At 41.2% G+C, this 15,742-nt stretch overlaps 1 protein-coding gene across 15 annotated transcripts in view; it reads right to left on the reverse strand.

Annotated features, from left to right (window-relative positions):
* The window catches only part of LOC118099626 (neurexin-3b), a 280,728-nt gene that overhangs the window by 108,867 nt on the left and 156,119 nt on the right, over positions 1 to 15,742 (reverse strand). The gene's annotated exons all lie outside the window — the stretch shown is intronic.

The following is a 15,742-nucleotide window of genomic DNA, read 5'->3' on the forward strand; positions in this document are numbered from 1 at the left end:
GTCACAGGAGAGCGGGGGGGAAACGGAGGAGAGGAGGATGGAAATCTCTTAACTCTATTGACCTCAACCACTTATTCACAACTGAAAGGTGTCGGTTCAAAACAGGACGTCGGACTGGAGACCTTAACCGACCCAGACATAACTGTGCAATCACTGAATGTTGAAACTTAGTCATTAGCTGTTGGTAGGGCAACTAAAAATCGTTACCATTCCCAGGGAGGTCATGTTTGTAACGGCTCATTACGTTGCCATTACTACAAAAAGATATACGTCCGTTTCAAATGATGTACCTGTCACTGCACAGATTCTTCGGTGCATCCTTTACGTTGGAATGATTGCTAAGCAATACGTCCACAAGAGGGTAGCAGAGGGTCAAGCGTTTCTGACAACAATAAACATGATGACGACGTTGTGATAATGTAACTCTTAAGAAAAAGGCAAAAAGGCAAAAACAGTCGTTCCTCTCCTCTAAAAGCTCCGCCATTGTTGAAATTTCTTCGTCGTGTCCAATGAACGTCTCACTTGAATTATTAGCTGTACAGACCCCCCACGATTTCTGGTTGTACGACTTTGTCTATCTTGTTCTGTAAGCTTTCATAAGATGACACAAATATGCACAAATTCAATTAAGAGCATGTTTAGAGGGCTCTAACCTTGAGCATAAATGACCCCAGAGCCGGTTGCCATGAAAGTTTGTGGAGGGGTGGGGCATGACCCAAGAAAGAACCCATTCAATTTCTGAGTGGATCCGGATTAATCTGTGGATCCTGGGATCTTCTTTCACTTTCTTTAACAGTATGAGAAAGGGTGTTAGCCTTGGCAGATGGATATGCTCGCCAAACGCCCTTCTGGTTTTCATGATGAATGAACAAGTTGACTTTTAATTAAACCATTAATCTGTTTTTAGTTAAATTATAGAAAACAGATTAGAGGGCCCGTGGTGTCATGCTCAAATAGCATGTTCGGCCTGTCAGCCCAACAGTCTAAAATCCAATGATATCAAATCTACAATAATGAAATAGAGAGTAAATCCTCATATTTTAATGGCTGGAGAGATTTCAATTTATGTTTACTGACAATATGATTAACTAGCTGGAAAATATTAATATCTGTATTATTCAGACGGAAACATCATTTTCAAATTACACTCCATAGCTTAACTCAAAAGCTTTTTTGTTGTTGTTGTTGTGCTACCTGAATAATTATTAAGACGAAGGCAAATTCATTGGACTTCTTCCAAGATGAATTCAATGTTCTCTAGGTTTGTTCTTCTAGTTTCCTCTATTCATTTTAGATTGTGATGCTTCAACATTCATGAACACGCATTGGAAGCCCCAAACTTCTGCCTGTTTGAAGTGAGTGGCTTTAAAGGAGGACTGGCAGAGGACAAAGAGCGTTGCTGGGTATTCGGAGCATCCCCGCCCAGCACAGGAGACACATGACGCATTCCCATGTGACTGCCGGCAACAATATAGACAGCAATACAGTAAACAGCGTTTGAAGCCTTCTTTCAAGTCAACTTCACTTTTCCTCACCAAACAGTGCATGCATGCATTTGTGTGTGTGTGTGTGAGTGTTTTGGTGGGTGCATTTGGAGAGCTGTTGTTTTATCTGCTACTCAGCAGTTCATATGTGCCGCTGCTGTTAATCCTTTGTACTTTAAGTCAGAGATAATGAGCTGCTTCATTTCTAACACAGGCACAAAATCTGTTTTTTGCAGAATATGCCAAACATACAACCAAATTTTGAAACTGACCATAGGTAAAAAAACATTAAACATCTAAAGCCCCACTCTCGGCCCCTAGAGGCTAACATGTGCATCACAAACCACAACACGAGCATTGAAGGTAACACACATCTGTTGAAACCTTCCTATTTAGTAGTGAGAAAAAGATGGGACAAGGAGAAAGACAATTAGCAGCTCCTTGGGAATATAGTTTGGATTGCCACATGCTAGTTATCTGATGTGATGCCTGGAACCAAATTTAAATAAGCTATAAACAATATTTCTGTAATAGCAATCCATCGTGTGACAACAGAAACAGATTTGACGATGTGAAAGGTTCTTAGCCGTGGCACAGAGCTGTTTTCATCCAAACTAGATTAACAGCATTGTTGTTGTATGTAACTGCCAACCAGTCAAGTACATCAAGGACATATGATCACATTTCCCCCTTTATAGCTGGGACACTTTAGTCTCCAAAAGAGAGGTGTCCAGATACGGAAACATTAAGCAGACAAATAAAAAAAATGCATTTTGTGGCATAACATGTACCATATGACTTATTATTTGTTTTATTTTCGTACATTTTGTAATTATTGATTTATCTATTTTCTTTCTTTCATTTGTTTGTAACCATGAGAGGATGTCGGAGAGGGTTCTTTGTGGGTTGGGTGGGGATTTGTTGTGTTCTGTACTTGTTACCTGTTAAATACCAATTAAAATAATACATCACGTTTTTTATGTATTCTGACTTAAAAACCAAATAGTCAAAATATATGTTTTTGTTCAACTCCTGTGCTCTGACATGACTAAGACAAACTTGAAAGCGATCAGTGATGCGATGCAAACTTGCACACACATGCAAGCACTGGTTCTTCCTCTCCTCCCACACACAAACACACACACACACACACACACACACACACACACACACACACACACACACACACACACACACACACAGTAGACTCATACCCCGCCTATGGCTAAAGTCCAGTAATCCGTCCGTTGCACTGCACTGTAGGCTAACACACTTAATAATGAATGAATCATAAAATCAAAACTGACAAGTAGCAATTGAAACGTGGCCATTTGTTTGAAAGATTAAAAATGCAGTAACACCCATATCATTTATGAATGAAGCCTGAAACCTCAATTGGACGACAACAGCTCAGGTCTAGCTCAGCTAAAGTGAGCGAAACCATGCCAACGAAAACAAATGTGCAAAAGAATACACACACATTGAGGACTGAAACATTTATGCTAGAGATTTGCATATCCAGTTGGCAACTATACCAACATCCAACTGTGCAGGTTTTTAAACACAATGAAAAGGAAATGAAGATATGTCCCAAATGCTGGTTGGATGTATTAAAAATGAATGACTACTGCAGACATTTATTTTTGTTTTCATATGAAATGTGAATCAAGATAAGACCCACATCACGGCATGTTCCCTTGGGTTCGGCACTGGGAACAATACATTCCCCGAAGACCTCGTTTCTAGAGAACAGCCAATTATTCAGCACATTGTGATTTCTGCCTCACCTTTTATTTGTCACAAATAAAGATCTGTGTAAGGGATTAGGCTTTTATTGCAAATGAGCTCAATGCGGGAACATTCATTAGATACTGAAGTCACAGCATTGGAGCGGCGATTCACATTCAGTTTACTATGCCACCTGTAGTCTTGAAACAGGAACGAGAGCAATGATAAAATACTCACTGAAATAAATGGTGCGTGAAGTATGTGTCTTTTCAAACTGCAGACACAAAGCAGTAATGTGAACAGAGCTATGATTCCGGCCTTAACAGAGGTCTGTGTAAATCCATCTAATGTTTAAGTATGACTAAAATAGAGCAACCCGGTGTTTAAAAGAACCAGAACACGAGCCAAAAACAGAGTTATTAAGAAAATATGTCCGCCTTGTAGTCGAAGCAATCATTCAACTGGATAACCTGGATTCAACTCGTGTTGGCAAGCGCTATCACCGCTTAAGTGTCCCTGAGTAATTAAGACTGTGAATATATACCAGCTTTGGGAGAGCTCTCCTCACTGGATGGGAGAAAGTGAAAAGTAAATTTCTCCACGGGGACCAATGAAGTTACCGCACACACAAATAATCCTTCCTTTGACATTAGCTTTCCTAATGGCTGCTTTTTTGGGCCCAAGTTTCCACACAGTCAACTTGCACTAGAACGGAGGAACCGCATTGGATACATAAGTTCAGCTAGGGGACTTGCTTATAGATATTATATGTAAAACTGCCCTGGCAGAAAAAAGCAATAACATACCCTCAGAGTGAAGCCATCTCCATTTTTATGCATTAAAGCTTTTGAACAGAGGTACCCTTGTTAAAATAAAGGCCCCCAAAGATAAGTGCACCTCCAAAGATTTTACTTTGGAGCCACTGCTACAACACAATCTGTCACCCAGGATTCCACTGTAAATTCCTTTCTCTCGTCTTGTACTGTAATATTTAATGAAACAGTATATTACAGTTTTTATCATGTACTGGGTTTCAAGCAGGCAGACTCTTCTTGACAAAAAGAGTATTCTTAGAGTAAAATCCCACTGCTGGCTCTGTATCTATTTTACTGGCAAACAGAGATCTTCGATTGAAATGTGTTGACCACCAACAGTCCCCACACAACCTGACAGAGCTCGACAGGATCTGCAGAGACGAACAGATGAAAATCTCCATTCTCCTGTCAAGATGGTGTTTTCATTTTTCTCATACATTTGCATTAGAAACATCCTCAAGGAGAAGGATCGGAATACTTTCTGCATGCACCGTACATCCACTTTAAATATCATTTACTTACATTGTTTTAAAAGCTCGTTATTCTTCAGAATCACTAAAGTCTCATCTTATTTAGACATTTTGAGAATACACTTTCTTTGCAAGAGGACGATGGGAAAATGGATACCACTCTCATGTGCAGTGCTGGCCCAAATGACTGAATACAAGTTTAATTGTCGACTTTACACTGGTACACACTGCCTCCAGGAAATGGGTTTTGTCCGATAATTTCAAAATATTCAATTGACTTTGTCCATCTATTGAATTTAAATTAAAAAAGATTTGACCTTCGCAGGGGAAAAATTGCTTCGGTCTTTGCAAAAATCCCACATGCAAAGGTACACACAAATACAAACAGGGACACACAACAAAACCCCTCGCCCACATGTTCTCGTCTGTCTCCTCCTCCCTCGACATTAACCTTCTGCAGACATTGCAGGGATGGGTAAACACATCCATTTTGTCTCCCGCATGGGCGACTGTCCTCAAGGTGATCCAGGATCAAAGGATCAGCAGGTAGAAACATACAGGCCCACGTACACGCTCACACAACCGCTGAGTGCCTCCGTGTAAGGAGAAGGAGCGATACACTCTGACACCAACGGGTCAAGAACATTCAGAAAGTTCAGACAACTTTACCCTAATAGTTCTGCATTTTTAAAAAATCCAGTAGAGTGCACAAACACTGTCAGGCTCTCATTATAAATGCTTACTGTACAGAGGATGTGTTAGCTGATGAAATACAGACGGAGGAGCTTGGCTTGTGGAATTGGCATTACTTTACAGCAGAACGGGAGTTTGATTGCTCTATTTCACGAAGCCCGATGATGCCTTTTCCCATTTCTCAACATTTAATCCCTGTCTTAATGCACTCTACCAAAGTGGTTCCAATGAATACTCAGACTGGTTTGCCAGTATGATGACAAACTGGTGCAACACCCTAGATTGCTAAGAAACGGTGATAGAAAGCATTTCAACCTTGAAAACCGACACTAAAAATACCCATATACAGCATTTTACAGTTTCTGTGAAAGGCTTGTTTGTATTCTGGGTACAGTAAGAGTCAGGCACAGAGCCAATCTGCCCCCTGCCACTTCCACGGCTTCGTCAAAACAGTTCTGGCCAAGCGATTTACAGGCAATATATGAAATATGGATCATACCTCGTTGAGGGAGAAAGTGCCCGGGGATTTTTGCTGTGTGTGTGATACATGTGACGGCTGAGTGGGTGAGAGATGGAGATGATTGCTTATGGGATGGTGTAGGAATGAGAAACCATCACAACCGTAATACGTCCATGTTGCTTGTGCTTATATGCACACTTACATGCTTGGGTATGGCTGCGCACATACTGATGCAAACGCAGGCACACGTTCTCTTCCACGTGCACGAACGAGTACACAGCTTTGATATTTTGCACCGGTCGACAAAAGCACTGCATCCAAAGAACGAAAAACTCCTCATAGCCAAAACCAAAGTAGGTTGGTTGTCAGTGTCTTCAAAGAACGACCAGTTCAACTGCAAAAAATTCCGGTCTGAAATCTGAAGTTGTGTCAACTTAAACTACTTGGGGATGGTTCAGGTGAAAACTTGTTGACTCCGCTTTTCATCTCAGTGTTCTAACAAGGCAACCCTGTCTCCTATAAATTACATTAGTAAACTGCTTTCCCAATTATGTTGTGGTGGCATTGTAATCATGTTTGTAATTATGTTCAGATGCAATTTTCAAAAATAAGTTAAGCGCTCCAGTTATTTATAACAGCAAAGCCACCAGTAGGTTTTTTGTCTAGAGACAAAAATTCAGATCCATAGACCAACCACAAGAGGTTGATTGTCCGGAGGGCGTCAAGATAAATTGTATTAACTTGCATTCGCGAGAGGAAGAAACACCAATAACAAAGTCTACTAAATAGACTTATCCCTTTCCAGATGCTGCGCAGCAGTTAATCTTCCCCGTAGCAGGAGTTGAAAACTCTGTGAGGCTCAGAGCAGCAATAACAAAATACGAAATTATTAATAAACCAAAAGCAAATATACTGGAATATACAGGCTTTTTAGGTCGGTCCATGTCTAAATCCACTAATGTGGAAGAGGCAGGGTGAAGGGGGGCAGAGGATTTTGCTTCACTTTTGTAGAGCAGACATGTCATCCATTCTTTTATACGGTCTATATACTGAGATAAGCTAAATGGCCTCTCGATAAAATGTCTAAGTCCATCTAGTCTATTGTACATTTTAAAAGGTATTATACCCAGTACAGGATATGACTGGCAGGTGAAGGATATTGCTGCATTACTACTACTACTGAAACTGTGCTACAGCAAATATTGATCAACTTTTTTGCGGGATGACAACTTTTTTGTGTTGGAGGCCTCTCACTGAACCTTCTGCAGTGGTCTTACTTTTTTGACACACAACTGTTATTGGATGAAACGCAGCGTAATAGTTGATTTTGTGACAGAAATGTCGTTAAGAGGGAGTGAGAACAAAGAAACACTAATGGCAACAGAACACTCGACAAGGAAGAGTCAGAGATTCAATTCAACGCCTCCTCTAAAAGCCACCGAGATGTTGTCCAAGATTCCGCGTACTTAACTCCACTTGTGAGCGAACAACAATAGAGACGAGTCTAGTTGGAAAACGGCATCATTGTGCGTTCAAGTGTGTTGCAGAGTGACTATTCAAAAGCAACCCCCACGCCTCCGCTATCGTTCAAAACCTCAATTTTGCTTGTTTTGACAAAAGCAACATGGAGGAGCTTCAGAGCTCTTGAATCGCTCGCACCTGCCACTCAGCCCACGTGTGTCACCCGCAGGCCAGCTGGAGGTTGACTGGCAGCTAATTTGTAGAACAATAGACAATCACCTGCTACCCTCCACTCCTACATACTGTATACCCTACATAAACACACAAACACACGTGCGTGCACCTAGGTGCTCCCGTACCTCAGCCCTGCCCCCTCTCTCTTTCAGCGCCTCCCTGCCTCACTTCACTTCACAGGGACGTCGACGCTCAGCTGCCGTGGCGTCGCCGCGTTCTGTTAGTGTATAGATGCACGTGATGGCATAGGCGCTTTTGCATCAAAACACACTTAATCGGGCCTGTATAACAGATGCTAGTGTACAGCAGGTATGCAAAGCTCTCCGCCAGGTGTGCCTGCACAACACTGCTGTCACTGCAAAAATTGTCAACTCATGAGGTGGGGAGATGTTTTGGGTCACATCCCAGGGGCGGCGAACAGGACGGCATAATGCACAGAGGAGTACACTGCGCCTCTTTCTGTGGCTGGAATAAACCGGTGTTTGGTATCATAGCACTGTCACAGGTTTCGACCGTCTGACGATTGCCTGCTCTAAAACACAGCAGACCCATAATAACCTTGAATTATAATGGATTCCAATAATGATATCATGCTTCGCCAGCCGGGTGTAAATTAAACGGAAGACATTTTTAATTACCCCAGGGTAGCTGAATATTGGCCATCCTGCCCTGCTGAGACTCTGTGCTGATACTGCGGTGGGGTGATAAAATTCAACCACCGGCCCCTTTGACCACAATCCAAGCTGGCTTCTATCTTCTCCTTCGCTTAGGCTACCTGTGCTTGTCCAATTAGTATTGGCTAAAGACAGCACAAAGCATGGTGGGAAACACTGACATTTCACACTGGGTGCTCTCTCATGAATATGGAGCACAGTAATTATGGCTGTAAAGCAGTCTCTCCTTTCCCCACGTGTGGATGCACAGATTTTAGGTCACTTTGAGGAGAGGTGAATGAAATGACGCCAGGCAGCAGGGACACTGGGAGTGTCTTATAACGGCTTGCCAGTTAATAATGGATGAACAATCAGCCAAATGTACAATGCAACACGGAAAATAAGCATTATCGTCTATGTCTATGCTGGATTTCCACCACTTCCAGTCCCATATTGCCAGGAACAAAAAAAATCCCTCATCCCAAAAGATTATAAATTCAATACAATAAAACAACATTTCATTCATAGTGCAATACTATCAAGTGCTGTTAAATGTTGAAATGTATCATTAAGTGTTACATTTGAAATATCAAAATAAGGCCATTGTTATCTTAACCTTTAACCTTTAAGGCAAGTTAGCCTGCCAGAAGGCAAGTGGCTAGGCATGCGATACGAGCAGATAAAAAGACGTGTTAACTCGCCTTTGTTGAAAGCCATTTAAACACAATATGAGCTGTACACACACACACACACACACACACACACACACACACACACACACACACACACACACACACACACACACACACACACACACACACACACACACACACACACACACACACACACACACACACACACACACACACCTCAGGCAGAATCATCTGCGGTAGTTAAACGATTCTAATGAAGTTCAAGCCACTTGTTTGTCCCTCACAGGAGTTAAGGTTTGCACCAAGATCACATGATAAAGAGGCTCTAATTATCAAGGTAGCGCCTTCCCATATGTTGTTATTCATAAAACATATGTTTTCTGTTGATTTTTATCCTCATCAGAGAGCTCGTAATCCTTTATAAATGCAGATTCTACATGATGATTTGTCAAGTTTGTTCAAACACCTAGTCAAAGAAAAACAAGAAGTACAAAGGATTATGGAACACCCCATAAGAAGCAGGTTTGATGATGGTGTTTGTTTTAATCCTATAGATCCAAATCTCAATACACACATGCAAAATAGGTAAAACCGCTTCAAGTTGAATCTTCCCAACATTCTCCATAAATATCCACAGTTCACATCCCACAGCCATTCTGTGTGTTGTGTTATACTGGAGCTTTATACCTCACATATATTTATAACTGAAATTTCAAATGACTGTTCATCACGTTGTACATTTTAAATATCTTCACTGAACAGTTCTTCGGCTTTAAAACTTCTTCTGATACAACACAGTGGTGGACGAAGTATTCAAACATTTTACTTTAAATAAAAATAAAATGTACTCAAGTGAATGTAAAAGTTAAAAAAAAAAAACGCATGTTGTTACATATACTTAGATTATTAAAAGTAATATTACTTGATGATTATAGTCTTTACCCTAAAGCAGCAGTTAACTACGACTCTGTAATATATCTATTTTTAATATGGCCATGCATGGTGTAGATCTAATGGCGGAGTCTCGGCTGTGGCCTCTTCTGAATCCACCAGTGCTGCTGCTGTAAGTGAGTTTTACTCTAAGTTAATGTACTTTGTTACATCCCACCACTGATAGAATATAATGGATGAGCCAAACTTTAAAATGTAAGAAGTTACACTTTAAAGTTAAAGACGACAACCAAAGAAATGAACATAAATATATTTTGGGAGTGGAGCCGAGCAGCAGAACGTGTTTGCTCAAACAAGAATCAGGCAATGCTAGATGTGTGACTGAGAGCAGCTAAGAAGAAAGAAAAAAGCTCTTTACTAACATAGAAATCTAGTCCAACTGACTCATGACCCTAGCTATGCAAGATACATGGAGGAAAGCAGTGAAAAGAGCACGCAGCGTCAATATTTCAGCTGCACCTAATGGAAGAACTGAGCATAGCTAAAATAACTCGGGCCTCTGTGTCTTTTTTTGCCAGCTCGGGCTAGGCTAAGTGCAATCCCTGATGGGCCTCGGCGAAGGCAATCAAGCCTGAGCAGGAACATCTGCCTGAATGTCTCTGAACATTGTGCATGCTGACGACAGCTTTAGGCTTTTAAAAAAAACACCGCCTTCCATATACTTGCATGTTACTGTGTCTCACGCCTAGTTTGTGCCGCGGCCTGCTGTTCTCTCTTGCCTTTCAGAGGAGAAAAAAAAGAAACAGCCGCCTGCCTGCCTTTATGTCAGCGCAGATACATTTTGGGGGGGGAAACCTGCGAGAGGAACAAGCAAAGCCTCTCTGCTGTATCCGAGAACTGAAAAGTTCAAAAGGTTTCTTTCAAATGGGGACTTTTCCTTCCTTTTATTTTCAGTAACGTGTCTAAATTGTGACGACTAACTAAAGCAAATTAGCACAGCTTGTACTTATCAGGAGGCTGAGCGTTTACTGAAACATAACAAAAAGATCTAGTTAGTCGAAGACAAAACGACATGAATTATTTATAATGAAACTAAGTCAATGAAAGAACACATTAAAAGATGTCCCGCATGCAAAGCAGTCTCACACCATGAAGTCCTTTCATTAACCTAAATTCTAAATTTGGCTGCGTAAAAAGATGAAAAGTGTTCGGGGTTTGTGTGCATGAACGTTCACAGAATGTTTATCTTGGAAACTGGTATCACTTGATCTCATCTCATCTCACACTACCTTCATGCTCCTTTAGATCGCTAACTGGATTCTACTGGATGTTCAGACGCTACATTCACTATCTTCCTAATCTCCAATAATCCCTGATGGAATAGCAGCCTCGTACCAAAATAAGAGGGTTTATTTGGATTTCACACAAAGTGTGTTTCCTCTGTATTATTTGCATTTTCCCCCCCACTGATTCCAAACTCCCTGACAAACAACTGCAAAAAGTCACTGATGTGTGACCAACTGTGAATTTTGACTTTCTTCCATTCGAGACAAACGTGCATAACACCTGGAACTCTTAACAAGTGTAGCTAGAGTCAGGTATTTTATTCTTATCTGTTGATCTCAGTGGCTCAAAAGCAAAGAGACGGAAACAGAGATGATGATTACAGAGAAAACTAGAGGGAAATGGACAAAAGCAGCACAACCTGAAGGATCGAAGTGAAGAAATCACAGATGCCTCCACTAATCAGGAGATTTCCAGTCAAGGTAGCATCTATTTTACCCAACAGCCCAGCCCCCATTCACTTCTGTGTAAGGGAGCAATGAGACGAGCGCCGGTTTCCTACTTAATTATCTCTCTAATGGAGGAAGAGAATGGCATTTAATTACTCGGCCCCAGATTTAGACTCGTGGCATGCGAGAGGTAAATGGATTTAATGTTGCGAGGATAAATGGTGCTACGGCGATGATATGCAGATGTTTGCACATGTGCAGCAGGCGTAACAAACTACCACGCAGCACTTGATGTGCTGTTAAAGCCTCCTTTCTAAATCTGCTCTGTACTATAACAGCCGTAAGGACTGATCACATGGCAATCAAAGCCAGAGCACATACTGTAAAGGATGATGCCTATGTGTATTATCTATGTGAAAGTCTGCTGACAAAAATACAGTATTTCCATGTAGAGGAGAAGCAGCAGCAGAGAGTTCAGAACATTTAGAACATGGTCGGGAACAGCTGCCAGTCAAATCTTGCAACGTAGGGTGAGGGTGAGGGCGAGGGGACAAAATACCGCAAATGTTTTACATAAATATTACACACACTCCTCTGAGTCATGCCTCTCTCATTAACATGATTACAGCTCCAGTGGATATATTTTAAGATCAGAAAATACATGTCAAAGCTTCATGATTTCAAATTGGGATTGCAACACCACATCTATCCAGTGATTCCCTTCATTGCGACCATTCCGTGGGACAAATGAGCCTTTTTGTCTTCAAGTTATATAAAAAAAAGTCGTCACATCACCGTCATCTCTCAAAATAGTCAACTTTTCTTATTTTTTTAGATATTTCTTGTCACAACTTATCTCTGCTGCCAGAGGAATGCCATGGTTGGCTGTGCTATCTTGTGTTATCTACATAAATCCACACTACTGGGCAGAACTGGAGGAGCCACTTTACGTGTCTATAATGGGCGCTCCCGGGCTCCGCAACATGTGGCTCACAGTGGTGTGCGAAATTGGAATAAATTAATTCAGAAGACCAACAGACTGAGCGACAGCTGAATGCTAAGTCAGAAATCCCCCCCAGTAAATGGAAACCATCACTCTAAGTCTGACAAGTAAATCTCTGTGGGTAACCAAAATGCAGCAAACTGCCATGAGATTTTTTTACCTATTGACACATTCATCCAAAAATAAAGCTGCCAATACATTTATATCATCATCACCATCTACGAAGACAACAAAATGTAGCTGAAAGGCAGAACATCTATGAAAATTGAAATTCAAAATGTTCGGGAATTGGTGTATCTGGGATTTATCTAAATCAGGGGCCATTTAAGGGCCACAATTGCCCAACATCCATACAGAATTCCTGATTCTGTAAGGTGCCCATTGAGGTCATTCCTTGTTTACTGTTAGCTCTACAGCTTTAAGCAAAGCCACACATAATTGAATATATTTTAAATGTTCTTCAAAAAAGCTTAGATAAAAAAAAGTTGACATATTTATTGTTAGTACTGTTAGTAAGTGACTAGTTTATTTAAAAACTAAACTAAAGTACTAAGAGGACAGGGGCTCAACAGGGGCCAATTAGATTTCAGCTAGGCAAGTGCCCCCCTGGCCCCGCCCCTGGTTGGAGGACATCATTTCTCCTTTTAATTTTTAAATATTTTTGCCTTTAGAATACTGTATTGTGTCCTCATACAGACTGTATATATACGCATATAAATATTTATGCTATTTAAATGATCTTATTTACTATTTGATATGAGTCATAATTCCACATAGCCTCTACAATAACAAAGTTACTTCATCAAACCATTTATATCATTGATAGCTTGACCATATCCACATTGATTTTCTAAAAGTCTGAACATTTCTGATATTTCTTTATTTCAGATATCATCATTTAAATAGTGACGTCGTCGGTATTGACGTATCCACCTCAAGTGCATTTGGTCCCGTTTAAAGGGAATGGTGGTAGACTCTGCGTCCTCCGACTGCATAAATCCACAGTAATCTGTCTTCAAAGTGGGGCTGAAAAACTATGGGGAACACAGCTCTGTCAAAAAGAGTTGTCCCCACCGACAGTTCCTCTACTTAAATTATCTTCCAGTGTTCCCTCTCAAACTAAATGAGAGGTAAAGCTTTTTGTGCTTTAGCTCTGATGTCTCCTGGGTTAGAATGAGCTGTTTATAATCCAGCTGCATGCAGAACATGGATGTGCAGGCACACACATTTAGCAAATGACTGTTGTAGCAGCAAGTGAAGACATGCACAAAGGCACATCTTCAATAGCAAGTGGTTAGTGCACATCAGCAGAAAGAGAGACCAAGCGCTCCTAAATAGCCCACACTATACCTTCAAGCAGCTGTAGCATCAGGCTACTGAAGTGTAATCAAAAGCCTCGGTCTGCCTCAAGGTCAATTCATCAGAGAAGTTATCACGCCTGAATTATACATGACAGCTTCTGTAAACCATAAATGTTGAATATGCAGTTTGCACACAAGAAATGACATTCAGAAACGGTGGAAAATAAGAGAGGAGGAGAAACGGAGAGAGGGAGAGAGAGAGAGAGAGAGAGAGATGGAGAGAGATTACAAAGAAAAGTGGCTGAGCAGCCTGTCGCTTACAATAAAATGTCAGTGGGGTGAAACAGGGTGTACGCCAAGGGAGATGGATTTGAGACAAATATAAATAAAAGCACAGTTCACGCTCAAATGCACTGCAGGCATCCACATCCCGAGATAGAACAAATTCACAGCAAACATAAATTATGTACAGTATCAACAGACAATCAGATCAAAGGATGGCAGTGACGTGTGACTCTCCTACATGGTAACAGCTCCACAACATAGGAGGAGCCCCGTTTTCTTTTTTTCTTTCTTGCTTTTTCTCGTTTCGTGGGACATGACAGAGAAAATAAGGTGATTGGAGGTGATCTCATTCACATCTGCTCCTCAAGATGGAGCCTTCAGCTGTTAAGTTCCAATGTCAGACTCTTGCTGTGAACCCAAACGAGCAAATCAATAGCGTATCGAGTGAGGTCAGCCTCCTTGAACTCTCGCTCTCTGCTTCACTCGCTCGCCGTGTCTCTCTCGCTGCGCATCTCTGCCTCTCGCCCGCTCACGAGCACTTTTAATCTCGCTAGAGAAAGACGAAGAAATGCGAGGTGATAAACTGGTCTAGCAAAGAGCACCCCAGGAGTGTGTTGGAGTCTGTAAACACACACTACCTACTGTGCGGTTATATATTAACCATGCTTTCTATTAATTATAGACTATGTTATTAACAGTGGGCAGGGCTTTGATTATTGATCAGTGGATTATCATCCTAAAATGTATGGTCAGTTTACTCAAATTAACACATTTTCTCACCTACCCTCAAAATAGTTCTAGCTCTATGTGTCCTGATTTTAAGATATTCAAGAATTATAAGTAGATTAACTGATTAGTTAAAGAGCTCAAAATGAATCGACTATTCTGATAATCTATCAATTACAAAATACCCGAAACGTGATTGTTCTAGCGTCTCAAATCTGAGGATTTTAGGTTTCTTTCCTTCCGCTTGACATCGCTGCACATTCAATAAGTTATTTTACTTTATCTCTATTGTTTCCTCAACATAAGACATTCAAAGATGTCACCTTGGGTTCTACCAAACTGTAATTTCCCTTATTTCATTTACATTAATTAAGCAAATGATAAGTATATCCATCATAGGAAATAAGGAAATAATAGTCAGATTAATGAGCTCATTAATTATAAATGTTAGTTGGTTGCTTGCCCAAGTTAATTCACAGACTTCTCTGGGAACAGTTTTTATGCGAACTAACTTGTGCAGAAGAAATACTGCTCATTATGATGTGAAATGCACTTACAACAAGTGACCTAAAGCCAGGAATTTAAGGACCCACAGCTGAGCCAGTAATATAAGTGCATGGAGGGTACATCAAATGCTCATTTAAGTGGGGGTGGGGTTGTGAAGCTGTGCAGAGCTAAGCGATGGCCAAGTGGACACTGGGCGTCAGCGAGCGAGGCTCAAATTAAAGATTTCCCGTCCATGAAATGAAAAAAAGGCCAACGGAGCCAATAAAGCAGCTCCTGTTGAGTGGAAGCAGGCATTCCTCACTCCCTGTTGCATTCTTTAACTCCTCTTACAGTACATGAGAGCAAATGCACAAATGCTCTCCGTCAACGCACACACCTCTACATCTGTGCACGGTATATCCTTGTGCGGTCGACAGGAGGAGTTATGGCACTCTGCACGGGGGGAGGGGAACGCTGACAGTGATGACATTATCGAGGCCCCTCTTTTGTTAGGAAACCACAGCGTCTTGTCTCATAAATAAAGGCGAGGCTCCATTAAGACCAATGACTGTATCCATCCTCCTCTGTCTCTCATTATAAGGCCATCTGCATCCATCGACACCCGCATCCCTCCTGGCAAGGCCACTCAGGGCCCATCAGAAACAG

The sequence above is a fragment of the Hippoglossus stenolepis genome, chromosome 20 (assembly GCF_022539355.2).
Source record: "Hippoglossus stenolepis isolate QCI-W04-F060 chromosome 20, HSTE1.2, whole genome shotgun sequence".
Taxonomy (NCBI): domain Eukaryota; kingdom Metazoa; phylum Chordata; class Actinopteri; order Pleuronectiformes; family Pleuronectidae; genus Hippoglossus; species Hippoglossus stenolepis.